Consider the following 27,569-nt stretch of genomic DNA (forward strand, 5'->3'; position numbering starts at 1 on the left):
GTGTCTGCCTGGCTGGGGTAATGGGAATGGCTGTCCCTTGTTCTGGTGACAAGCCTTTGCCCACCATCGAAACTCCTGTTGTAGGCAGGGAATGAGAGTAATCATTGTTTCCAAGCTGTGGCAATGTTAAGTCCAAACACTTTTTAGGTACCATTGAAGTTTCCTCATATGCAGTCTTGCATATAGAATTAGTAGGATGCAGGATGCCATGAAGCCCAAAGCCTGCAGAATTTTTCTTGCAGATAACTGGGCCTTTGTTGCCAACCTGGTGAAATAGGTAGTCAAGTTGCCTTTGTTTGTCTGGCGTGAGATAAACCATCTGGGCAGTTGTATTCAAGCTTGCACCCAGGAATGTTGTATCTTGAGAGGGTACTAGTTTTCATTTTTTTTTTGTTCACTGTGTACCCTAGGCATGTTAGAAGTCTTTTCACAAACGCCAGATGTTGAAGAAGCATGTCTTTGTTCTCTGCTTGAATTAGACAGTCGTCCAAGTAAGGGTATATTTGTATTCCTCTTTGTCTGCAGAATGCAATTACTGGTGCCAGGCACTTTGTAAAGACCCTGGATGCAGTAGATAAGCCAAAGGGCAGTGCAGAGAATTGGTAATGTATTGAACCAGCCTTGAATCTGAGGTGTATTCTGCACGATTGTCTGATTGGAACATGCAGGTATGCCTCTTTTAGGTCTAAAGTTACAAGCCAAGCGTTCTTGCCCAGCATGGGCAGAAGCTGCTGCAAAGTCAACATTTTGAATTTTGGAATATCCAGGAATGTGTTCAGAATGGATAGGTCCAGTATTGGCCTCCAGGCCTTGTCCTTTCTGGGTACCAAGAACAGTCTTGAGTAAAATCCTTGTCCCCGCTCTTGCTCTGGTACTTGCTGAATGGCCCCCATGTCCATGAGGGATGAAACTTGTTTTTGTGCCTCTGCCCATTGATTTTTTGGCAGATTTGGCCAGCTGTTTGCCTTTGGCAGAGTATGGAAATGGAATTTGTAGCCTTGTGACACTATATTTAGAACCAATTTGTTCTGGGTTATAATGTGCCAATTTTGAGCAAGAAGTGCTAATTTTCCCCCTAAGGGTGCTGCCAGAAGATAAGTGCTTGGTGCAGGCAGGGGAAAGTCATTGGGACTGCTTTCTGTATGTTTGTGCTTTATCTTCTCCAGCTTTGGAGGTAGAAGCACCCCATTGTTTTGACCTATAAGAACCTTGCGCCTGGGATCTGCCCCTTGGGTGTCTGGATCTGCCCCTTTAAGGTCTGTCTGACACAGGAAAGGACCATTTTTTTGTAGGCCAGTGTCTACTAAACCTAGGTGGCTGTACTTGTAAAAACTCTTTAACAGTTTGCATAGATTTAGCTTTGTCTTCCATTTTCTTTAACATCTCTTCTGCCTTAGCACCAAACAAAATATCATGCTGTAAAGGTGCATCTAGTAACTTAACTTTAACATGATCAGGCAGATTTTGTTCCTTTAACCAAGCATGCCTCCTAATTACAGGACCCGTAACTGCGGCCCTGCAGGAGGCCTCCAAAGAATCAAAACCACATTGCAAAGTATGCTTTCCAGCTTGTTCAGCTGCATGCAATAAATCCTGCATTTCCTTGTTTTCAGCACATTCAGAATTTAACATCATTTTCTGTTTAAGCAATCCCATGAGATGGTGCTGATACTTGAGCATATGAAACTGACAGTTTAAGGCTATGCAGATGTGTAAACCTTTTTTCCCCATCTATCCAGTGCCCTTGAATCTCTGTCAAAGGGGGTTGGGTTTTTTGCTGTAGAGGCCTTAACTCCCTTGGGACCCTGTGAAACAGTTTCTGGGTCAGCAGCAGGGATTTTAAAAAGAAATTTGTGTGAGTCAGGAACCCTGTAGCATCTGTCAGGCTTAACATGAGCTGGAGATAAGGAGTCAGGGGTCAAACTAGACTCCGAGAACACATCATCTACAATGTCTAACACAGGGGGAATGGCTAGAGGCCTGGGCTGTGGTAGTAAAAGGAAATCCCCGAGCCTCTTTTTAGATTCTGAAAAATCTTGGCTTTCCCAGTGAAAATGCTCCCTCATGGCATGCAAGGTTTCCCCAAAGGAATAATCCTCAGGAGGGGATGCTGAAGGTATACATTCTTCAGCATCAAAATCCTCATAGGGGGTAAAAAATATCCCTGATCAGAAGAGGAATCACAAGAAATAGAAACCTGATCTGAAGATTCATAATCAGTCTCTTGCCTAGGCCTTTTATCAGGAGGGGGATGGGAACCCCTGATCAAGGTAATCAGGTCTTCGGCCATCTTGATCATCTGTTTTTTGGGCATAGATGCCTATACACGTGGCTCATGAGTTTGTTTCTTTGCTTTAGAAGCTGCTTTAGTCTATGACTTTGAAGCTGAAGTCATTTTAATGTAACGATGTTGTGGTCTGAATACACCCTCAGAAGCCGGTACCTGCTCAGCGTCTCCGGACCCATCTGAGGGATTAGCGTCCGAGGCTCCAATACTTTGAGCATCCAGCGGCATGGCCGACTCCATGTGGGAGTCGGTAGCGGCCTGCGACTCTAAAGTAGTGGGTGTCAGGGGCTGTGAATGCGCCTCACTGAGAACCGGCGACCGGCTTAGGAGAAGCTTTGTTGTCGGTTTTGGGCCTCGGTTGTTTTTCTCTATCCTTTTCTTTGTGTTTTTTTGTAAACTCTGGTAGTCGGATGGCTATCCGATGACATTTTAGGATAATTAAACCTGCTACCAAAATACTTTAAAGCAAAAGTATACCGACGCTTAATAGTGCGTTGGTTAAATCTAGCACAAAACCGACAACCAGAAACATTGTGATCAGGGCCTAGGCAAGGAATACAGTAAGAATGAAAATCCTTATGAGGTATTTGCTTTCCACAAGTAATACAATTAATAACTTTTTCTGACATCGGTCTGGAGCAAGAAAAATGTTTCCCCAACCAGGTACTTAGCTTTATTGAAGACTTTGGTTCTGAAACTCAAACACGAAAATTTCAGGAGTCAGCTGACCGGCACTTACGATCTGCTTCTACTTCAGGTACTGTGCAGCAAGAAAGACTGAAGAAAATGGCGATGGCTGCTTCTTTTATACCCCTGACAACCTGACAGCAGGGAAGGGGCGACAGCAGCCGATGCAGGTCCCATGACTTTGGAATTCAGGCCGGCTGAAGGCAACCTGCCAGCAGGATTACCCAAATGTAATGCCTGCAACAGTGAAACACAAAGAACATCCTGAATGTCTCTCTTGCTAAAACCAGTAGAAATCATTCTGAATGATGTGTATGGCTGCACCTCCTCATAATATGCAGTCACCATCCCCTAGTTACCCTAACTACACAAATGAACATAAAAGAAAAAGAAAACCCAGTACGTGCAGCTGCTCTCCTGTTTACAACATAGACAGCTGCTAACTGGGATGAAATGAATGAGAACATGCTCCATCACAGAAACATTCATTCAAGGCTTGCTCAGTGGTAATACGATGGGACAGAATGTCAGTCATTATAAGAATCAGTGAAAACAATCAAACACCAACTCATTAAAAACACTTAGTGGAATCAGCCAGGAGTCCATAACGACTGCTCAGTAAACTGGGGACCACCATATCTATTACTTCATTTTTTCCTTTAAGTGGTACAGCCATTTATAAACATCAATGTTCACAATACTGACAATTCCTCTCTGATAAAATCATCCTGTATCTAACAAAAGAATAAGCAGATTTGTTCTATGATGACATTCGGGAGGCTTTTTTTCCACAGTTCCCATTTTTAGAGCATCTGTTAACTTCAAAAACATTAATTCTAACACTACATCCAAAGTTATTTATAAACCTTACAGAATCATATGTTTTACTTTTGCTGAATCTACAAAACCATTTTTACTTCCTGGCCACCCCATGACCATCAGGCTTCTTTCTCCCTGACCCCAGTAACCATTAAGTTTCCCCTTCTGCCCAACCAATCAGTTCACTTATTCCACCTACAGGTCATCTGTTCCTTTTCCGATAACTAAACAAACTGCAACAATGTTAAAAATGGACAAAACAAAAAATAAACCGAAAAAATTCCTGGCTCCAAAATAAAAAAAGTTTAATATACCAATGCACAGTATGCCAAGTGCTTTCATCTTGACATAAACCACACTATCAGAGTGAAAAAACAAATTGATGTTTGTATGCTCCTTAAATCATACTGAGCTGCTAATCAGAGCTCACAACTAACTGTCCTTAAAAATATACATTCAACACAAAAAGAAATTAACGTTTATAATTATATCCACAAAAAAAAGTCAATATACACCCCAAGTAACAAAATAATCCAGTGTTATTGATAATATAAATATACCCAAAAATAGTACCATAATTAGCCAAATAAACAGTTAACTATTACACTCAACATGTTACTGCCTGTCTTTTAAAACACTGACAATAGAAATGGACCTCAGCGCCATCCTGTTGTGGACAAAACAGACAGAAAAGGAGAAGGAAGGAAAACAACAGAAAGAGATAAAACTGAGCATGGTTCAGAACAGTTTAAATCATTTTAAGATACATAATTTTAGTAACGCAGAGATCGATGTGAAACATTTTGCTTTTTTGAGCAGAGTTTTTTCCTTTGTTCCAAACTTTAAAACTGATATAGTACTATTAATTCTTCAACTAAAACTTTTTAGTAGGAAATTAAACTTGAAATTTTTGTTTGGTAATAAACGATTTGATGAAGAGATGTTCAAGCGTAAGAGGAAAGGTTTGTTTACACCTCTCGCTAATCCCTTTGTCACTCTTTTTGAAGGGATTTGTGAGGACCATTTCAGAATTGTTCACACTCGATGGAGTTATTTTCTGCACAATTTAAGTTTACATGAAAGAACTGTCCTACATGACCTTATGAGTGACAAAAGCAGAGTAATGAAGCCCAACAAGGGACGGGTGTACTTATCATGGACTACGTGGACTATTCTAGCAAGATTTTTGATATCATAAATAATAAGAACATATACTGTAGAGTTTCAAAGAGCAAAATTAATATCGCTTGTGTCAAAATTTACTTTGTTTTGCTTCACATGGTTTTGCAGGGATTTTTTTCTAATCAATTGTTTGATTTAGTTAGTTTTGACAACCCTGTGATTCAATCAATTTTGGGAATACACAAAATTCACAAGAATCCCATTGATCCACATTAGATACTAATTGTGGCTTCCAGAAAGTCATAAACTGAACCGTTAGCAGCCTATATAGATTCTCGGTGTAAACATATGTTGAATGGTTTTAAACGTATATTGAGGGATTCTTGGTTCTTGGCATTTGTTGGAGGAACTCAACACCACACTTTTTAAGGATAATATTATTTTTGTGACAACTGATGTATGACATTTGTTAGAGGTCATTTCTCTCAATCACCTAGTGAAGCTGTCCAGTCAACAGGATGAGAGTCCTGTTGCCTATTCATTTCCTGGGATGAGACAGGCAGACTGGGAGAGGATGCCATCATCAATGTGATAGAAGGTAAGATTTTTATTTTTATAACCTCATAATACAGGTCTTAAGTGGTTTCTTGAGACACTGAGTGAAGACAAACTCCTTACCAACAATGAATAGCTGGTGGTTAATGCATTTATGGATTTAATTTTACACAATATGTATACTTTGAAGGGGAATATTTCTGCCAAGTTTCTGGGGTGGCTATGGGTGTAAAATGTGCACCCCTCTAAGCAAATCTTGTTTTTGTGGAATGGGAAATGAAATATGTTTTAGTTCCACATTTTTTGTCAATATTTTAATTTTTTGGGAAGGTGCTATTCCCACTTTACTGGATTTTATAACATTTATTAGTAACATTACTGAATTTCTAGATTTTACTTACAGCTTTGACTATGTTAACATCAACTACCTTGATGTCACTTTAATGACGAATATTGAAAATGAGAGCTATAAGATCTAAGGATCTGAATTTTGTCTGTGACATAAACAGAAATGCTGGAGAGATAGATATGTATCCCAGAGATTGTCCCTCCTATGGAACAGGCTTCCCATCCATGTGAAACTGAGTTAATCTATCACCCAGTTTAAGCACAACCTAGACAAGTGGATGGGGAATAGGAAATTTACACCGGGCCTGGCACCCATGTCTCTTATGGACATAGGTGGCTTATAAATGCCTGGCTGTCAATGTCCTACTTGAATGCAGGACATCATTATTCCTATAAGAAAACCTGGCTAGGCTTAGAAAGACCATTTGCGTCGGTAGCCTAGTAACAGTCTACGAATCTATATTTATCTACATTTACAGGAAGGAACTATATTTTAATTCCTACCAGTACTTTAACAGTAACCACCCTTTGTCACAAAAAAAGGACCATTGTCAAAGGGCAGATGGTACAACCCTCCCAGAATGACATCTCAGGATATAATATTTTTGGATAAACTGGATAGCTTAATTGAAATGCTTGTAGATGGGTGTTATCCAGTTTCTATGTTAAATTAATTTATAACAAAAATTGTTAATGACAGGAGGGTGAAATATGCCCCCATTCTTGGTGGTGGCATGAGGAAACACTTTCAGCAACAGGTGTTCCTCCAGTTAACAGTAGTATTAAGAAAACTACAACAAACAGTGAAAGTAATGGGGCTATGATGTTTGTTTACAATAATGATGCACATATTTTTGTTAAAACATTAAGGAAAACATGGGATTAGAGATGTTCCCAATAATTAGAGAGACACACAGGTAATTTTCTGTTGGTCACCTAGAGTATAGAAAGAAATCTTAAAAGTTACTTTGAAGATGGTGTACTGTCACTGACTGGAAAAGGAACATTCAGCATGATGAAATGTGATGCCTGTAAATACATTAACAACTACCCCTACGTTTGCATGGAGGGCTATAACAGAAGTGTAGCATCCCCTGGGAGGGTGAATTGTAACACTAATAATGTTGTGCATCTAGCCACATGCATATCCTCTTCAACTTTCTACGGAGGAATACATTGCAAGAACATTGAGGGAAAGGATTTATGAACACCTTTACAACATCTGTTAAAGCTAATACTAAGAATACCCTATTTAGAAATATATAGAAATGTAAAGATTTTAACAGGTTCATTTTTTGTGATTGACAAAGCTGTATATAGCAACAAAGCTGACAATTTTGAAACATTCCTCAAATGAAAAGAGTTGCACTGGCAATTAAAGTTAAATGCATGCTCTGAATCGGGATTGAATGACTCCATTTCTATTGTCAGTGTTTTAAAAGACAGGCAGCAACATGTTGATTGTATTAGTTAACCGTTTGTTTAGCTAGTTATGGTACTATTTTGAGCATATTTATATTGTCAATCACACAATTAATTATTTTGTTACACAGAGGTGTATAAAAACTGTTTTTTGTGGATATCATTATAAATGCTCGTTTATTTTTGTGATTAATGTATTTTTTAAGGACTTATATTTTTTAATTAGTTGAAAGATCTGATTGGCAGTTTAATATTATTTAAGGAGCACAGAAACATCAATTTGTTTTGCACTCTGCTGAAGTCTGGTTTTACATCAAGATGAAAAGACTTAGTGATCTCTGCACTGGTGTATTAAACTTTACATTTTGAAGCCAGGAATTTATTTTAGTTCATTTTTTGCTTTGTTCCCTTCACAACATAAGAATTGGGTAGCAGATGTGACACCATCATCCTGCTTCAGGACACCAGGGACCTTTTCCTCTTCAGGTCCTAACCAGTCCCACTGTGCAGGCCAAGGGCTAGCACTCAATGAGCAAAAGCACAGGGCATGTCGTCTGCTTTCATGAGAAGTGCCCTCCTACAATCCTTGCTCATTGAAAGAGAAGCACTTCAAGTGATCTATGGATTCTACTGGGGTTCTGTCTGGAGTCTGCACCCAGGTGGAGACAGGCAAGCAGCTTTGCCTTGACAATACTCTCTCTCCCCTGGCAAACTCATCCAGTGTCACAGCCATTAACCACACAGGTCATACTGAGAGCTTTATCCCTCCATGACAATAAAGATGGATCATTTTATCAAAATGTAAAGATACTTTATGCTCCGTGCATTTATTACTCTGGCAACATTTTTCTTTTTTTTTTTTTAAACAGCCCTAATCCCGTGCAACCTCTGTTCACCCAAGCTCCCTGCAGTTTTCTCACTAAAGCATTCCAGAATTTCTACTTCCCTACAATTTTCTGATTCAACTCTATTGTACATACAAGCGTTGCTGTTCTGTGACCTTTTAATTTTTTTTATCTAATTTATGATACCTGCACCTCAAAACTGGTCTCCACTGGGAACTCTACCTGGAGTTCACACTTCACATTCCAGGCATGTTGTTTCCAAACTTTCTTCCAGTGACAGAGAGAGAGAGAGAGAGAGAGGTAACCTTACAAATGACATTTGCCCCTCTCTGGATGACAGGCAGATGATGTTTTTTCCAAGGTTGTCATACTACAGAGACATTTCTTTACAACAAATACACTGTACAAAATAGATCCAGTAATGACAGATATTTATTACAAAAATAATAACAACATGGTTAAGCATTTATTTACATTTGTTAATTGGGACAATCCAGCTGGGCCAATAACATTCCCTTTTCAGCTGAAGCCCAGAGAGAGAGAAACATCTTGAAAACCTAAACATACACAGAACAAAAGCAAGCTGTGACAAACAAAATAATTCCTGGCATCAGTCAATAACGTTTTCAACCATGTTACAATTGGTTTGTTTGTATATATATTCTAAATTACACATAACATATATATAAACCTTTTACATAAACATACAATTCACTTGTTCTCTTCTTCTTCTCATAGTATCTTTTCTTGCAAATATTCTCACTTGCCTGTTCTAATGCCTTCATACCTCTATATATAATGATATGCTGCTATCCCTATAGGATAAGCCATCTCAGTAATTATGTCTATGTTTTATCCGTATAGCTCTGCTAAGCATAAATTCCATTTTCCATCCATGTTTTGACATTAACTGCTTCTTGACCTGTAGATATGTATATATTTGTTTTAGCATATCCTTGTATGTATCTGTAAAACTGTTTTGTTCATTTCTTACGTGATCCTAATCACCCGTGACATGCCTGCAAATGGTCCATTGAGATAAGTGCACTACCCTAGTAAATGAATATACAAATAAAAAATAAATAAGTGAGAGTTATATAAATATACAACTGATGGTATAACAAGGTAGAAGAAGAAAGAAAAAAAAAGAAAAACAAATTACATTCTATTGTGTCCTACCCCTTCCTAAGCAGGTTCTGTGTTTATTAGTCTAAGACCAAACCTGAGGCTCTGAGGTCATGTATCAGCACATACTACGAGACCTACTGGTGAAGCTGGCTAAGCCTGTATTTGTAGGCCTTCTTTGCAGTTACAACAACTATCCACAAGAGGTCACCACTGCAACACTAATCCCACACCATCCTACAGAGAAAGGTGGCTAGACAGTCAGCCCTCTTTCCCAGATTAATGAATGCTCTTGCTTCAATATTTCATACAATTCAGAGATTTACAAGGCAGACTCAGTACGTGGATTATAATCACCTTGCCAACACCTTCCCTCATATGGCACCTTGTGCCTCCAAGAGGTCAAGAGAGGCTCAGCATGAATTGACAGGCAGCAATCCAACTGTCAGGGTTTGCCTTAAAGGAAGTGAGGATATCACAACGTTATACATGTACAGGAAGATTTGACCGATGGGGAAGCTTTGAGTAATAAATCCCAGTATGTCTTGTCTATTTTTTTGACAGAGACTCAAGTCTAGTTTCATGTGTCTGTGGAAACTTTTGTTTTGTGGAGGTATAGGACATCAAGGAAGGCTGGATCCTTAACAGCACAGAATGCCAAACACAAGTCACTGTGCAGCTGTCAATAACATACAAAGAATAGGGACACAGCTATAAGTACAAGCTTGTGTTGGCAGCCAAGGGTTTTTAGGCCACTGATCTTTTTTTTTTTTTTTTTTTTTTAGTTAGGAACCTCTGGAGCCCTTCTAGCTGCCCGTCTAATGTATTTGGATAGATAATACTAAAAGGGCCAGTATATTTTATACGAGTCTATACTATTTCAGCAAATGCTTAAAATAGCAAACGTTGTTTAATTGACCCAATAAAGTAGAAATCCTTAAATCCCAAACACACAGAACACCGATTTTTTTTTCCCCAGGGATAAAAATCATTGGGCTGTGTTCGGCACTTTGCCATTTCCTCCACTGTAGTGCGATCCTGGAGTTGCTATATTTAAGTAAGGGGGGGGGGGGAGTACAGCCCACAACATCGGGGGAGGGTGATGCCCCCTCACTTTATTTTGTGTTTGGATTTTTTTTTTTTTTTTTTTTTTTTTACGGATCAGGGATTTGCTCCCCTGGAGGAAAAAAAATCACTGTTGTGTGTGTTCGAGATTTAGGGATTTCGACTTTATTGGGTTGATTAAACAGCATTTGCTATTTTAAGCATTCGCTGAAATAATATAGACCCTTTTATACTTGGTCTGATCATAATAGAGTACAGGGGGTGATAAAAGTATTTCATCCAACTCAAAAGAAGTTATTTATTTATTTTCTAGACAGAAGGATTTCCTGATTACTGTGTGATGTTCCCATTAAAGGATACGTAATTGTCTACGAAAGTGCTGAGATCTCTGATGACTACATCAGTTGGAGTGAGCTACTATCTATAGTGTAAGTAGCTGCTAAGATTTGCTTACTAAAAGTGACAATGCTACACTTCTTTGTATTTAACTTAAGCTCATTTCTAGTGCACTACTTATCTCTATGGTCTAACCCTTGCTGTAGTAACTCAGTATTAGCTGCCGAGTGAATGACAAGATCCGGCTTGTACGCCTTATCAATTTAGTTAACTGCATCAATGGGTTAGTGAATTGGACATCTGAGAAGCAGTAGCCGAACAGGAGGGGTTCAGTACTGGGCCCTGAGGAATGTCACTAGCACCTTTCTGCTTTCTAAGGTGACACCTGCTACGTTAATACTGTGGGTTCTAGATATTAGCCAGTTTGCAATCCATCTTAAAGCATAAAGGTCCACCTTTAGGCATTTAAATTAATTACAATTCCAACAAGCAGAAGAGAACTAAAGGCCTTGGCTAGATCCAGGTATGATGCATCAGCTGCACGAGGCACTACCTACATCTTCAGTGACTGCTCAGAAAGTAAACATGATTTTCCATTTACAAATCCACACAGTTGCAATCTAGAACAATAAAAGTTTATGGAAACCGATCTAATACATTCCAAAGCTTTGCAAATTAGGTTTGTTAAGCTAATGGATCTTTCCAGTGATTGGAGATGGGGACCACTTTATGGAGGGGTGTGTGGGTAGCCATTCCCAAGCTTCAAGAATATGCACTGTGGATAACTGAATAGTTTTAGGAGGGCTTCAGAAAGGAGACAATTACAGCTGGAAGAGGGCAATATATGATTTCAGTATAACTATCAACAGTATGAAGGCTTTCCATGGTGGTGCAGCTGTAGCGTTGTTGCCTCACAGCAAGAGGTTCTCCCGTTCGATTCTTGGCTGGAGTGTGGGGAGTGCCTCCTGTGTGGAGTCTGCATGTCCTCCCCACAGTTGGGTGGGCATTCGAAAGACATGCGTAAAAGGGCGTGCCTTCATTGAAGGTTGGATGTCGAGCTGGCACCTCAGCATTCGTGAAAAATCTACTGCCAATCACTAGCGGACCGGAGTTCCGCTGTGGCAACCCCTAACTGGGAAAAGCCGAAAGACAACAACATCAACAGTATGAAGGCTGAAGAGGTAGTATTAACCGCACACAGTACAATTTAAGAGCAGTACACAAGCACAGTTTGGTACAGAATATAAATTCAGTATAATTCAGGTGGGGGGCTGGGGTTGGTACAATGGTTACGGTGTTTACTTTACAAACACAAGATAACATGGTTTGAGTCTTACGTTTGGAAGAGAAATTAGCTAGACTTAAATGGTCTACAAGGACAGCTAGTCTAGTACTTACCTATGAACATATAATAACAATACTCTGTGAGATGAAAGAGCAGTAACAATTACTCACAATATACTACAGAATAACAGGCTTAGATGCCACCAATACTAAAACTGGGCATTGACTTAGATCCCACACACCTCAAGTCTCAACTGCCACCAACAGAATAAAGACAGGCTGGCTCAGATGTTACAAAACACAGTATCAATAAGAACACAATGATTGGCAATAGGAATTATCAAACTCAGCTCTCACATATATGGATGCACCCAAATATAGCTGCTGTCAACAGCTATTCGGCATAAAGAGATATAGATATCAATAGTTACTGATGACAGTCATGAACTGATCTGGGAGCAACAAGAAGCTACTGTAGTAACGACTTGAACAACTGACTGGCAAAGAGTGTCTGAATGTGTGTTTTCTTCTATTTTTTGCCTTTGTGCTTCTTTTCTTACCTGATACAAGTCAAACAAAAACAGTGCTGTACCCTGGTTAACAAAATTAAACAAAACAGATAAAATAAACTAGCAGCAGTAGCATCAGGCAAAGCAGTGAAGCTAAGCAAGGAGTAATACGGTGTTCCTATAAACAGCAGCAGCACAGCAAAATTCAGTGCAGCCTAGAGCCAGATTATACTACCAGTAGCAACCTTTAGTAATGGCAGGAACTAGGTGAGTGACCATTAAAGTCTGGGTCACTGTTATCATGGCAAACACCCATCTTCATGTCATCAGGCTTCCATTCAAAGGCAGGCAGTACTTCTTCCATGGGGCCTGACAATACAACTGGCTGTTTAATCAACAGTATTAACTATGCCCTGGCAGAGCCACATCTCAAACAGTTTAACTTAAGTTTAGCTACAGGCTTGTCCTTGATGTTTGGTGCACTGTAGTAGTGATGTCCCTCCATAAGGGAGACCCTACCACTGACTCCAGTAACTTATAGGCCCATCACCCTGACAAGTCTCATCTTTAAAGCCATACAACATATTGTCACTGACCTCATATACTTTGATATCCAAAACCTCTGTGTGCCTTTGTCAAGGAAAGATTGATCCTGTCTAATGAATTTGGTTAACTTTTTCAAGAGTTTTACATAGGTTGTTAACAGTGGTCTTCTGAACATATAGCTTATCTTGACCTGGCTAAGGTATTCGACACCATACGACCTGCTTGCACTGTAAGTAAGTTTAACACTTTAAAATTAGATCTCTAGGTGGTAAGGTGGATAGCAAACTGACTGTGGAAACCACACAGTCAAGTAGCAGATACCTCATCAGAAAGTGTAAAGGTAACCAATTGTATCCCTCAAGGCTCAGTGTTGAGACCCCTTCTTATCGACATTCACTTTTATGATCTCCAGACTGGAAACCAGGACATCTGGTTAACCAGGCTTGGAGTTGGCTGCAAACATGGGAGTTATTGTCACGTGCCTCTCGGATACCTAAAGTCTTTAGCAAAGCCTCACACCCATACCTTGTGCACTGATAAAGGACTCAAATTAAATGCAAAAACATGCAATACTGTTACATTTGGTAGACAACCCCTCCTCTCAGCACACAACATAGACGATACCTCACTTTAAAATGAAAATTAAGTCAGGGAACTTGGAATATGGATAGATAATTCCCTCTCTTTCAATCATCATGTGATAAGAGTAGTCAGAAAATCCTTTTCCTAAGTGCAGTTTATTGCCAGGGAATATCACATAGCTCTAACAGTCATTGTTCCCTTATATCCAACACTGATTATGCCAACAATTGAGTACAATGTCCACTTCGGGACTTACCTCACTAAATATATCAAACAGATAGACCTCAGAGGTTTCCAACTAGAATCACAGGCTTAAAGATGTTGAGCGTCCAAAAGATAATACAAGTACTGTCCTTTGAAACTGAAAGTACCAACCTTTTCTTCAGTATCTTATAGACTCTTGAGGGGAGATCTATGCCTTGCATTATGAGCCATTAGAGACCCAGTTGTCCTGATCTTGTGTACTGTCATAAGTCTAATAGTTTCACAAACATCAGAACCAGGGCCCAGGGGCCGACATCTTCATCAGCAGATCAATAAAATGTCACAGAATAATAGAGTCATCATACAGATTCGACCCCACCCCTGGAACAGACTGTCCCTCCCAGATTAAGCAGTGTTAAACTCTATCACCCTTTAAACAGGACCTAGATGATTAGATGGGGACCCTCAAATTCAACTTGGGCTTCACCAGCTTAATTCTCTTAAAGAAAGGGGTTATGGCATGAGGACAGATACTGACAAGATGAAAATAGGCACAAGACTCAACTACCTTGAAATTCCTGTGAAAACTACGAATCCTCTGACAGAAGGAAAAAGAAGTGGATAAGGTGCTCAAGGTGTGGGGCAGGGTTCAGGTTAGGTTCTTCCCAGGACACACAGCCACTGGCAGCTATGTTTAGTTCAAACCTCTCTTTCTTATCACCTTCCTGTCTCCCCCACATGAGTCATAAAAGCCCTCAATGAGGTAAAAAAAGAAAACACAGGCTCTATGGGGCCAACAATGTGCCAGGGTGTTTTCTTGTCAGCATGAAGAAATTTCTCACTGACCTACTCTTACAACTATTCATCCTCAGTCTCTTAACTGGTTTCATACTGGAAGCCTAGAGATCACAGCAAAGCACTGGTCATCCCCCTCCACAAGGATGAACCTCACCATGGATTCTGGCAACTATACACTGATAAGCCTTAACAGCCTTGTCTGTAAGTTAATGGAATGCATTATGATATACATTATAAACGAAATATTGGCAACCTCCAGTACATTAAACCGAACCAGTCAGGGCTTGTGAAGAGCAGAACCTGCCTCGTAAATGGAGTGGACATCTTTGAAAAAGTAAGAGCCAATAAGAATGGTGTGACAAGGAAGAAAACATGCCACAAGTCCAGAAGGTCACTCAAACACAATGATTTATTAATAAAAAATAAGTTAAATGCTTTCATTCACTTCCAAATAACTTTACTTCTTCAGAACACTATCTGAAAAAACTCACTGAGGCAGTGAATAAGGGTAAATTTGTACACACAACATATATTGCACTAGCAAAGGTGTCTAACACCATTCCAGTCTTGGGCGTTATAAACAATCTATTTAAACTAAATATAACCTCCTAAAAATACATTAAATAGCAAACTGGCTTACAGACAGACAGACCTGAATAAATTAGGATTGGTGGCAAACTCTACTCAAAAAGGTCCATAACTAATGGGGTCCCCAGTGTTCAGAGAAGGAAATACCAAGTAGGAGCAGTCCTAGTACTGAAGTCAAAGCTGATATGAAGGGTCTTCACTCGACAAAACCTGCTGACGATTGCAAGCTGGGAACTATCAAGTCTCTACAGGACTCTTGGATCCTACATGAAAAATGTACAAACAAAGGGTGTCAAGACCACGATTTAAAACTAAATGTAGAGAAGTATAGTTCTGTGTCCTTTAGTGCATAAACACCCATGCACCTGTCATATACATGGCACAACTCCCAAAACTGATGCAGTCATTAGGGATCTAAATATATTTGCAGACAATGAATTACACTTTGACCACCATGTATCTACAGTTATTAGAAAATCCTTCTGGTTAAACCAGTTTACTACCAAAGGTATAGTCGAAGTCAAAGGTCAAAGGATGCTGTTATTCTTCTCCAGTCATCCTTTACTAGCCCCATAACAGAACATAATTATGCCTTCAGAATGAACCCATCTGGCCATATGACCAAACCTGAAAGAGTTCCCACATTTCCTCACCAAGAAAATCTAGGGCCTGATTTCCATGATATGTGACACATCTTAATGCTCTATCAATCTTTTTTCCATCTCATACAGATTCCTAAAGCATGACCTCTGCCTAGCCAACAGTGCCTTAAGTGACTGTACCCTGCACGGCTTCCTACAACTTCACAAACTCTGCATCATCACTAACATACTTTCAAGTCATCTAAACCTTTGCCACAACATAAACAGAACCAGCAGGCAGGACAAACACTAGTCCTAAAGACTTTCTCTTCTCAGGAATAGGCTACCTCTTTATATTAAACTATGTATTAATCCAGCCCTCTTCAAACACAGCCTTGATAAATGGATGGGTAAATGTAAATACATAACCCTTATGGAAAGGGGTAGTAACTAGTGTGACTAGCGGAGGCTATTTGATCAACTTCTTAGTAAAAATCTATGGAACTAAAGGACATTATGGCAAAAGGTCAGAATGAGACAGAAGAGGCATATGAACAGAAGAAAAAGGAGTTACAACAACAACAGGCAAGTGAAGCAGCAGACATAACAGTGAAAGGAAGTATGGGGAATAAGCAGAAAACAAACAAGGAAGAAAGAGAAATGAAAATGTGACAGAGGTAGCCAAGGACGATATGACAAAGACAAGGAAACCAACATGGAGAGATGGGGGTAGAAAGCAAGAAGGAGTAATAAAAGGGAAACAGGGTGAAAGTTACCAGTGTGGGAGGGGGCAACATCAGAAAGAGAACAGGAGGGAAGTGGGCAGGGAGGGACCCTGAGCAAAACAGAAGGAAGAAGAGGTCAAAGGAACAGGTGGCCAGAAAGACAAGGAATACAGGGAGGCAGAAGAGGAGTCCATCACATTTGACAGTCAGGAGGCACGGAGAAAAAAAACTGAAGATGCAGAAAAAACACTAATGGTGTGGTGGGGGTGATTCAACTACTGATGATGACGTATGGGACTGGAGGCAAAATGATAGGATGAACAAGCTATGGGACAGAACAGAAAATAAGTACTTATAGCTAAGGTCAACATGTTGAGGAAAATGTAAATGTGGCACAAGAAAGGGCATGGAAGAGGTGGAAAAGATGGGAGTATGAAAGTGTACGAGGCAAAGTACAAGGAATTAAGCAGGACGGACAACAAAGCTGGTGAATACAGAAATATAACAGTGTCACATGTTTAGGAGTGGGCAAAAGGAATCAAGATGGAGAAAAAGAAATGTTTAAGTGTTCAGTGGTAAGGACACACTGACCAGGCCAGGATGACTGACAGCAAGGAAGGCAGAGAAAAACAGAGGTAATGAATGACTACTGCTCTTCATAGAGAAAAGAAAAGGCATGTTACAATGCTGACAGTAGGAAGGGTGGGGTAGGAAGACCAATGGATGGATGCTAGGATAAATAGAAAAGAGGAAAAGTGGAAACAGGTTACCTTAAGGCAGAGTAAAACAAAAAACCAGACAGACTGCTTTCCAAGGTTTGCATTAATCTGGCCATAGTTCTGGAAAAATAACTGCTACAGAACTTCAAAGCATTACAGGCCAGGAGGCAGGAAACAACAAGACCAGTTCAGTTAGAATAGCAGCCATGCCAAGGAAACACAGATTGACACTCAAAAGGTAAAGCAAGTCTGCTTTCTTGCCTAGAGAACATACTGCAGTATAACAACCAGTATAGACACAAGGACTACAAAGAGCTGACAAGTAAAACCTAATCCAGTTTTATCACTGAATTACATACAATACATAGGGAATCATCTCTAACAAATCTCTCAGAATTCCTACAAAGCCTATGAATGTGTTCCACAAAGGTAGCTACTAGTGGAATACTGCAGTAGTTGGTATAGTCACCACAAAATCTCAAACAAAACAAGTCAGCAATAAAAGAACATGCAACAGAGCCAAAACCTATGAGTGAAATGTCTTTTACTGGTGCATCTGGTACTAGAAGCACCAGTAAAAGAGATTTCTCTCACAGCTTTGGTTCAGTAGTTGGTGAAGGACAGAGACAGAGTAAGTACACTGTGGCACTGCTGAAGACTGAGGCAAAAGGGATAATGGTAAAGTGGCCTGTAATATTGGGAATAAGCAAAATGACTAATGGGATAGCACAGGCCTTGGTGGTATTTTGGTCGACAGGTTCTGTGAAAACTTCACTCTCCTGTCCCTGCCACACGTACTCCATGATATCTCTACCACCTGTCCCCTACCTCGTATCTGTAAAGAGCAAGTCGTAAACACCCTCTCTAAGGTCAAAAACATGGCATCTATAGGACCTGATAACATCCCAGGCTGCATACTACATGGGCTCAAACAAGAATTACCAACACCATTGGGTACTCTTTTCAATCATAGTCTAAGCACTGGCATCATCCCAGCTGACTGGAAAACGGCCACTGTTATTCCCTTGCACAAAGGTGGTGCTTCCACTGACCCTAGGAACTATAGACCTATTAGCCTGACTAGCCTTATTTGCAAGGGCATGGAGCAAATCATCATGGACCTTATCAACAAAGATATAGGTAACCTCCAAACACTTGACTCTACTCAGTTTGGATATGTCAAAGGGAGATCATGCCTGCTACACCTGGTGGACTTCTTCATGACAGTCACCAAGGCCCTGGACATGGGGAAATCTGTGCATACAGCCTACCCAGACTTAGCCAAGGCTTTTGACACTATCCCCCACTCTGACATTACTGACAGACTCACCCAGCTAGGCATCAACCTTTATATCATTAGATGGGTGGCTAACTGGCTCACTGATAGAACACAGTCAAAATAGGGGAATCCACCTCCAACAGCAGACCTGTAACCAGTGGTGTTCCACAGGTATCAGTCCTGGGACCTCTACTGTTTGGAATCTATTTCTCTGAATTCTTGGAATACTGTTATTTGTTTTCTTTACTTTGTGTTTTACTTGTATTCTGCTTTTAACTGCATATTAAAACTTGAAAAGAGACCACAGCTCTGTCTCTTGTGAGTCCGGTAGAAATTTTTTTCCCCACCCTCCCACGCAGTTATTGTTGTGTTCTTAAAAACCACTGTCTTTCTAGTTGCCTGCCCCTTATGTTAATTTGACCATATATCTCATTTCCCCTCTGCATTTACTGGCGTGTGTGAGTAAGCGCAAAATAATCATTTTATGAAATCACTCCCCTTTAACTATTTACATTTATTGGCCATCTTACTGTATTCCATAGTACCAGAATACAAAAATGACCACCCCCTTTCAATCTATCTTGCTGTTTTAAACATAGTGACTCTCCACTAAAATGTAACTTTTTAGACAGGTAAAACTTAAGTTACCTACTTTCACATCTAAATCCTCTAGTGCACACTGCAGTGTTTACGATAAACCATTTTTTTTCATCTTACCTTTAAGCATCCCTGTGACTAGCACTTGCTGTAAAACCTGCTGGAAAGCACTAGGAAGCCTTAAACTGATAAATGGAGAAATTAATCGTAGGCACTAAACAGCCTATAATTGCAAAGCATCTTGCTAAGGTAAGGGAAAACAGCTCTTATACTTTACAAAAAAAGCACCGAATCAGGCATGTCCAAGGGTCAGCTTCTGGTGATTTCTCCTGTCCTGAATCTGGCATACTGGGGCAATGCAGCAATTGCCTCATGTACACAGACAACCCTCTCCTCCTACCACCCAACACTACAATCTGTGAGAGATGCACTTACATAGCCAAACTGGAAGCAAACCTCTCTCCACCCAAGATTGTGCTAGACAGTCAAGAGAAAAGGTTAACACCCGCACTACACCTCAAGCAACACACAGCCCTTCTAAACCCACATGACCAACACCCTCACATAGCAATTCTAAACCCTCATATGCGGAGTCCCGTAACAGTAACCTGCCCAAGCAACAAGGACCTCCAAAGCTGAAACGCAAACAAACACCAATCACAACCAAAGTGTCACATAGCTCACAACACCAGTGTGCCACCCAACAGCAGCCCCTAAGGCAAGACAACGTACCCAACACTTTAATCATAGGTGACTCTATAGTCAGGCACACTGATCTCCCACTCACCAGGCTGAACAAGGAGAAAATTACTGTCAGCTGCCTGTCGGGTGACAGGATCCGCCACATAACTCATGCACTCAAGTCACTCCACAAGTACAAATATGACTCTTGTCATTGTCCATGTTGGAGTGAATGACTTGAGACGTACCTCCATGCACTACATGAAAAGAGACATGGAAGAGCTCTCGGATTATGTGGCCCAAGCAGGTATGACCCTAGCCCTGAGTAGCATCCTGCCTTTACCCAGAATGATACCACAGTATAAGGACAAAATGACTGACTTCAACAATTGGCTAAGCCTCTGGTGTCATTCAAAGGGGATCTAGTATCTGTCTGCCTGGGATGACATGATCAGCAGACCATGATGCTTTTGCCAGAGATGGTCTGCACCTGTCACCCCTGGGATTCAGGTTACTGGCTAAGGCTCTTGCCTCCCCTATAGTGCCTTTTCTAGGCAAAGTTCAAAGGACAAAACCACCACCGCAACAGGTACAAGCACGCAAAATCTGAAGGTAATGCAACTCAATGCTAGAAGTCTAAACCTCAAAATACAGTCTCTCAAGGCACTCCTAAAAATGGAGAACATCGATATCTGTGCAGTAACTGAGACCTGGTTCAAGGCTCCAGACAGCACCCCTACAATTCCGGGCTGCAACTCTTACCACACTTTTCGACCACCAAACCAGGACCGAAATACTAAAGGTGGAGGAGTATCAATATTCACCAAGGATATTCACATCATCAGGCTAGTTGCCCAACACAATGCATCTGAAATTCTCTAGGTGCAACTAGCACTATGTAAGACTGCAATCCAAACTGTAGCTTGCTACAGATCCCCCACCATGCCCAAAGATTCTCAATACACCTTTCTAAACATACTGGAAAATATTAAGATACAACCAAACACCTTAATACTGGGTGATTTCAACTACCCTGCCATTAACTTGGAAAACTACTCTTGTACCAACAATTTTGCCCAACGGTTCTTGGAATTCATAAATTCCAATGCCCTGGTTCAACTAATCCATAGTCCCCACCAGGGGCTCCAATATCCTAGACCTGGTCATTACCAACATGGGAAATCGATGCTCCACACCTATGGTCACCCCTTCGTTGGTCAGGTCTGACCATAAGCTAATCACCCTTGACATCCACATCCCTCCCCCACCCCCAGTAAGAAAACCTTCGTAAAAAACTTCTCCAAAGCCAACTTCATGCTACTCAAGTCAGAAGTGACAAACTTCATGACACTCATGCAGATGGGAACTGAAAGTTTGACTGCTGAATCCTACACTAAGGCACTGTATGAGCACATCCACTCGTGCATGAATCGTGCCATCCCAAATAGAACCAAGACGCTCTCCTCCAAAAAAAAAAAAAGGAAGCCAATCTGGTGGTCCCCTGCCATAAACAAACTTTACAACAAAAGGAAGAAACTGTTGCAGAAAAGAGGAAAATCCCAGGATGCAAAAAACTCCCTTACCAGCCTCAGTAAGAAGCTGAGATTTTACCACATAAAATCTTCCAAAGCTAGTTACGAAAATAAAATTGCCAAAGATTTCAAAGACAACCACAAGGCATTCTATAGCTATATCAAGAATCTAAATGGCAATGCTCAGATCTGCTCTCAGCTACAACAGAATGGCATTAAATATACTGATCCCAAGGATATTGCCAATATCCTGGCAGATCGATTCAGTGCCAACTTCACCCATTAAAGGGCCCAACTCAATATCGAAACATTGCCAAATTCTGGTAATAACAGTCACACAGGTAAAAACCGCACTCTCTAAAGCTAAGACTACAGCATCCATGGGACTAGACAACAAACCGGACTGTGTACTACATGAACTACAAAATGAACTGGCACCTCACCTAAGTGTCATGTTTAATCATAGCCTCACCTCACAACAAAAATTAGTGAACCAACTCCAAGACAGCAGTAATAATCCAAGTAAAAGAATTTATTTAGCTCTTTCATCTTTCTTGTACACAGACATCTTCAGAATGAATTAAAAACTTTGGTGTCATTATATAAATACAAAACTCAAAGTCTTAATTCGTTAACACACAGTAGTCCACACCCCTGCTACAAAGTTTTAAAACTAGGTTAGCTATTAACCTGCTGGCAATAAAAAGCACAGTAACTTTACATACAAATAAAACAGTTACATGACCATTATATTAAATACATTGATTTAAGTTTTAAAAAGGGGGAAAGTGTTACTTTATCATTCAAACCAGGAACAATTGTAGAAGGGGTGGAGACTACTGTGTGTTAACTAATTAAGGCTTTGAGATGTGTACTTATATGATGACACCAAAGTTTTTAATTAATTTTGAAGAAGTCTGTGTACAAGAAAGATGAAAGCGCTAAATAAATTCTTACTTGGATTATTGCTGCTGTCTTGGAGTTGGTTCACTCATTTTTGCTGTTTCTTGGTTTGTATTTTTCAGTGTTTATAGCCTCATCTCAGGCTTCGTGCCCATTGAGTGGCACACAGCTACAGTTATCCCACTCCACAAGGGAGGATCTGCCTTGGATCCTGGGAACTACCACCCCATCGGTCTGACGAGCCTAAGCTGCAAGGCCATGGAAGTACTATCATAGAACCAATAAACAAAGGCATTGGCAACCTTCAAACACTGGACCCCATCCAGTTTGGGTTCCTGAAGGGATGATCTTGTCTCCTGAACCTGATTTATTGCTTCAAATCAGTCTCCAGAGCTGTAGACAAGGGTAAGGTGGTCCCCACACAGCCTATCTGGACCTCGCCAAGGCCTTTGACACCATCCCCCACTCTGGAATCATAGATAAACTTACTAAGCTGGGCATTAATCCCCATGTCACTCAATGGGTTGCCAATTGGCTTACTGACAGAACCCACACTGTAAAAGTAGCCAACTCCAAATCCAGCTCCAGACAAGTAGAATACCTCAGGATTCATTCCTGGGGCCACTCTTGTTTGGCATCTATTTCTCAGAAGTACAGGCCAATACTAAGGGACTCTGGCTAACAGAGTTCGCAGATGACTGCAAACTGGGAGCCATTATTGAATCCCCAAATGATGTGGATATTTTACAAAAAGGCCTTACAGAAATAGATGCTTGGTGCCAGAGCCATGGGCTCAAGCTCAATGCCAAGAAATGTATAGTTATCCCCTTTGGGTAAAAACATGTACCCATGAATTACCACATAGGTGGCAGTACACTAAACACCAAAAGTGTGATAAGAGACTTAGGGACACAGGTGAACAGTGGTCTCACCTTCGATGACCACATCGCCACAACAGTCAGGAAATCCTTCTATGTGGCACACCTCATCACTAAGGGCTTTGCAGATGACTGCAACTGGGAGCCATTATTGAATCCCCAAACGATCTGGATATTTTACAAAAAGGCCTCACAGAAATAGATGCTTAGTGCCAGAGCCATGGCTCAAGCTCAATGCCAAGAAATGTATAGTTATCCCCTATGGGAAAAAAACATGTACCCATGAATTACCACATAGGTGGCAGTACACTAAACACCAAAAGTGTGATAAGAGACTTAGGGACACAGGTGGACAGTGGTCTCACCTTCGATAACCACATCGCCACAACAGTCAGGAAATCCTTCTATGTGGCACACCTCATAACTAAGGGATTTTCATCCAGAAAAAAGGAGGTCATTGCCCCACTGAACTCGTCCTTCATTAGACCCATTATAGAATACAATACCCTGTTTGGTATGTACTTCTCAAGACATCTGCAACAACTGGAAAGGCCACAGAAATACCTCACTAAAAGAATCACAGACCTAAAGCAGATGCCTTATGCTGACCGTCTAAAAAACTCCAGCTATACTCTGTCACATATCGTCTACTCAGAGGCAATCTCTGTTTAACATACAAGGCCATGTCAAACCCAGAGCTGCTGGACATGCTCCACTTAAAGAAAGCCCAATCCCTCAGAGCCACACGGTCCAGGGATCTAAACCTTGTCATCACAATGAACAAAACATACTGGAGGTATAGGTTCCTGACCCAGAGACTCCCCAGACTCTGGACTAGACTGCCTATGCATGTCAAGCAGAGCACCTCTTTGGCCCTCTTTAAAAGGAACCTTGACGAATGGATGGGAGATAGGAAATTTACCCTGGGGATCACATCAGTCGCCCTGCTAGACAGGGGTCCGGGGAAGTAAATATTGTGGAAAGAAACAGCCAGGGAATTGTTATGACTAGGCTTGTATAGGCCCTAGGGCCAATAGCCTGGTACCAACCTGGAACCTATAAGTGCAAGCAAAAACTAAGGTCTGTAGCTGACAAAGTTTGCTGATGACTGCAAACTGGGATTGGTCATAGAATCTCCAAATGATGTCAACATCCTACAAGAGGGTTTTACACAAACAAATGATTGGTGCCAAAATCATGGCCTTAAATTCAGTGCAAAAAATGCATTATCATCCCTTTCAGTAAGTGCAATGTCCCTGCTAACTACCACATCAATAGCAATGCCCTAAGTACGCACTCAGTGGTGAGAGACCTGGGCACACAGGTTGACAGCAACCTTGCCTTTGATCACCATGTTTCCACAGTGGTAAGAAGGACATTCTATATTGCTCACCTCATAAGTAAGGGCATTGCCTCCAGAAAAGAAAGAAGTTATAACCTCCCTGTACACTTCCCTCATCAGGCGAATAATTGTGTACAATGCCCCTTTTGGCATGTACCTTTCCAAGCACCTGCAGCAATTGGAGAGACCACAAAGGTTCCTCTCAAGGAAAATTCAAGGTCTTCAGCATCTGCCCATGTGTGGCTCATCTGAAATTATTGTCACTTTACTCTGTTTCATACAGACTACTCAGAGGCAATCTCTGCCTTGCATATAAGGCAATCTCTTACCCTGCTTTAGTAGAAATGCTGCACATCCGCAAGTCAAATGATACACAGGTGACTCTCTCTAAAGAACTTACCTGGTATGTGACATTAACAGAACCTGCTGGCGGGACAGATTTGTCTCCCAGAGGTTAACAGACCTTTGGAACAAGCTCTTACTTCATGTGAAACACAGCACCTCATCGTCCCTCTTCAAATGCAATCTGGACAATTGGATGGGTAACCATAAATTCACCCCAGGGGCTCCACCTGTGTCTCCCCTTGACAGGAGCAACATGTACTGATCATGGAAATAAGGGTAGAACTTGGATAGACCTGTAAGGGCCCTAGAGTCATTAGCCTAGTAAATTCCTATGATCCTATGTTGTGTCACATGACTGCAACAGCTGCTGGACAGACAGAGGAAATCCCAACATGTAGAAGTATGTCTTTGGAATTCCTGGCAGATAATTCTGTATGGGATGAATCCAACTAAAACCCCTCTTCTAGAGCTTCTCTTATACACCAGGGGAGGTCAGGGGCATGAAACCAAAATAAACAATATTCAAGATCTTAATAACTAAGGCAGCAACAAGGAGCTGTAGCCAAAGGGTTGAAAATGGTTGCCACAGTGGTAATCCTAAGACCCATAGATGATTAAGGAAGCCATTAAGTTAAAGAAAAGAGAGGTCTTTCATGTAGTGGAAAAGCTATTGTGGGGAGGGGGTTCTCCAGATTTGACTGATGGGTGACAACAAGCCAAGAAAACTAAAACACAGGAGCTGGTGACAGAGGACTTTGGGAAGACAATGGAAACTTATTTTGGACAACATGAAAAAGGTTCTAGAAACTGTCTGAAAACCTGAGGTGGAGGGGACACCACCAAGGCTATTTTAAAAAAGGATAGAAAATGCAGACTTTGAATTTGGAGACTATTGAAAAGTGGGGAGAAAAACTGAGGACTCAAACTAGTGGACTTACCTTCCTTTGAGAAGGCAATGCCAGAAACAACTGGTGGGATTAGCTCCATTTCTATACATGATGCCAATTAAACAGTTTGTCACTAGCAAGGCTACAAGAATGGATGTGATTCATCTGAAAGTAAAGGCACTGGATACTGTTAGCTTGTCATGGTTAACATACCTTGTCAATCTTGCTTGGAAGGCAGGCAGAATATCTATGGAATGGTAAACTGGAGTGGTAATCACCATTTTAAAAGGGGGACAAGAGTGTGCGCTACAGTTATAGGGACATCAATTTTCTTAGCCTTCCAAGAAAGTTTATAGCAAGGTGATGAAATGAGAAGTCATTCAAAAGTCCCAAACCTCCAATTCAAAAGCAGCAGTACTGAGTCTGTCATGACCACTGAAAAATGGATCTTGGAATTTGGTAGTTCATCTTACAAATGTTCTGTTGATCTGCACATGGGGTATGAGCTCATACCCCAGAATGTCTTGTGGGAAGAGTATGGGACTCAAGGAATGCTGCTGCATGCCATTCTGTTCCTAAATCTGCTGAGATAGAATTGTGTCCACATTATTATTGTAAAGGCAGCAGTAGGGTTCTGTCAGTCATGTGACTTGCTTCTGCTCTTGTTTCTGGTTTTCAGTGAGAGCTTATCAGGGTGCAGAAAAGGATTGGACATTATTCTGTATGAGAATGTGAGGGCTGTTTGTTTGCTGCTTGCAGACACTGCTGTCATCCTGGCCTTACCTAACTGTGACCTCTGGCATGCACTGCAACAAGGATGGATGGACATCAGTTGTTCTCATTTATGACTTCAACGAACATCAGTATTTTCATTTGTGACTTCAACACACTTTTAAGTGAAACATGCACTTTCAAACTTGTACAGTCAAATGGAAAACCACAGGCACAATTTTTAACTTGGTCTAGGGTAGTCTGACCTTACATTTAATTATACTAGATTAACGGGAGCAGAGGAGCAAAGCCCCCTAAAAGGGTGTGTGGGCTTGACACCCCCTCCCAACACACATACCAGAAAAAAGGGTTTCTGGTCACCTTTTTAAATAATTTCATTAAGTTATGTATTGCTGAAAAGCAGTGATCTTTGTACAAAATTCATATCCAGATCTGCACCTCCAAATGAGAAGTCACAGTTCTCTCCTGGAAAAGAATGGATAAGGTTGGGAGGGTGGCCTAATGGTTAAGGTGTTTGCCTTACAAACACAAGGTGCAGGGTTTGAGTCTCACAGGTGATAATTGGCTAGGCTTGCAATGGCTCGCAAGGGTAGTTAGCCTAGTACTAACCTATGAACCCATGAACCTCTGAAGGTAGGGGCAGCTACTTCAAATGGAGTAACTTGGGGTCTTATTCAGGCTGAGGGCAGAGGAGATCTGGAGATTGGCTAGCAGATAAGTACAGTGGTAGCACCACTGCAGAGCCTGTATCAGACTATGTGATAGTGAGAAATGAGTTATAGGACCATACTCTCGACGCACCAGTCTGTTCAGTGCCCTCCCCTGCAGTCACAAGTTTTGGGTATTCACCAAAAGATGAGATCAGTGATAAAAATGGAAAAAATAAAATTCCTTCATAGGGGTGCTGGGGTAATTTCAATAACAGATGAGCTCAATAACTTGGGAGGAAGTGTCAGTACATCTACTTTAGACACAACAGATTTCTCTCAGCTAACCTGCTAATTCCTGAAGAAATGACAGAATGTGTTGTGGTCTTGCAGGGGGACACGCAAGTGTGACATGCCATGCTCAGCTTGCTATCACAATCCCAACCAGAAGTGTTAAGAGAATGGTGAAGCATTGCTTACAAGGTATCTTGTCTGCTCAGCTGCCTCTTGTACAAAGCACAAATAATATGGTATGAGTAAATATATTTTTTATAAATCATGACTTTAGTGAGTAAAATGTAAACATTTTCCTTTTGACT

The 27,569-nt window shown here is 40.9% G+C and overlaps 1 protein-coding gene across 2 annotated transcripts in view; it reads right to left on the reverse strand.

The window, feature by feature from the left end:
* The window catches only part of LOC122792927 (spectrin beta chain, non-erythrocytic 1-like), a 1,986,067-nt gene that overhangs the window by 723,306 nt on the left and 1,235,192 nt on the right, over positions 1-27,569 (reverse strand). The window lies entirely within an intron of this gene.

The sequence above is a fragment of the Protopterus annectens genome, chromosome 2.part0 (genome assembly GCF_019279795.1).
Source record: "Protopterus annectens isolate FY-2018-M chromosome 2.part0, PAN1.0, whole genome shotgun sequence".
In the NCBI taxonomy this organism is placed as follows: Eukaryota; Metazoa; Chordata; order Ceratodontiformes; family Protopteridae; genus Protopterus; species Protopterus annectens.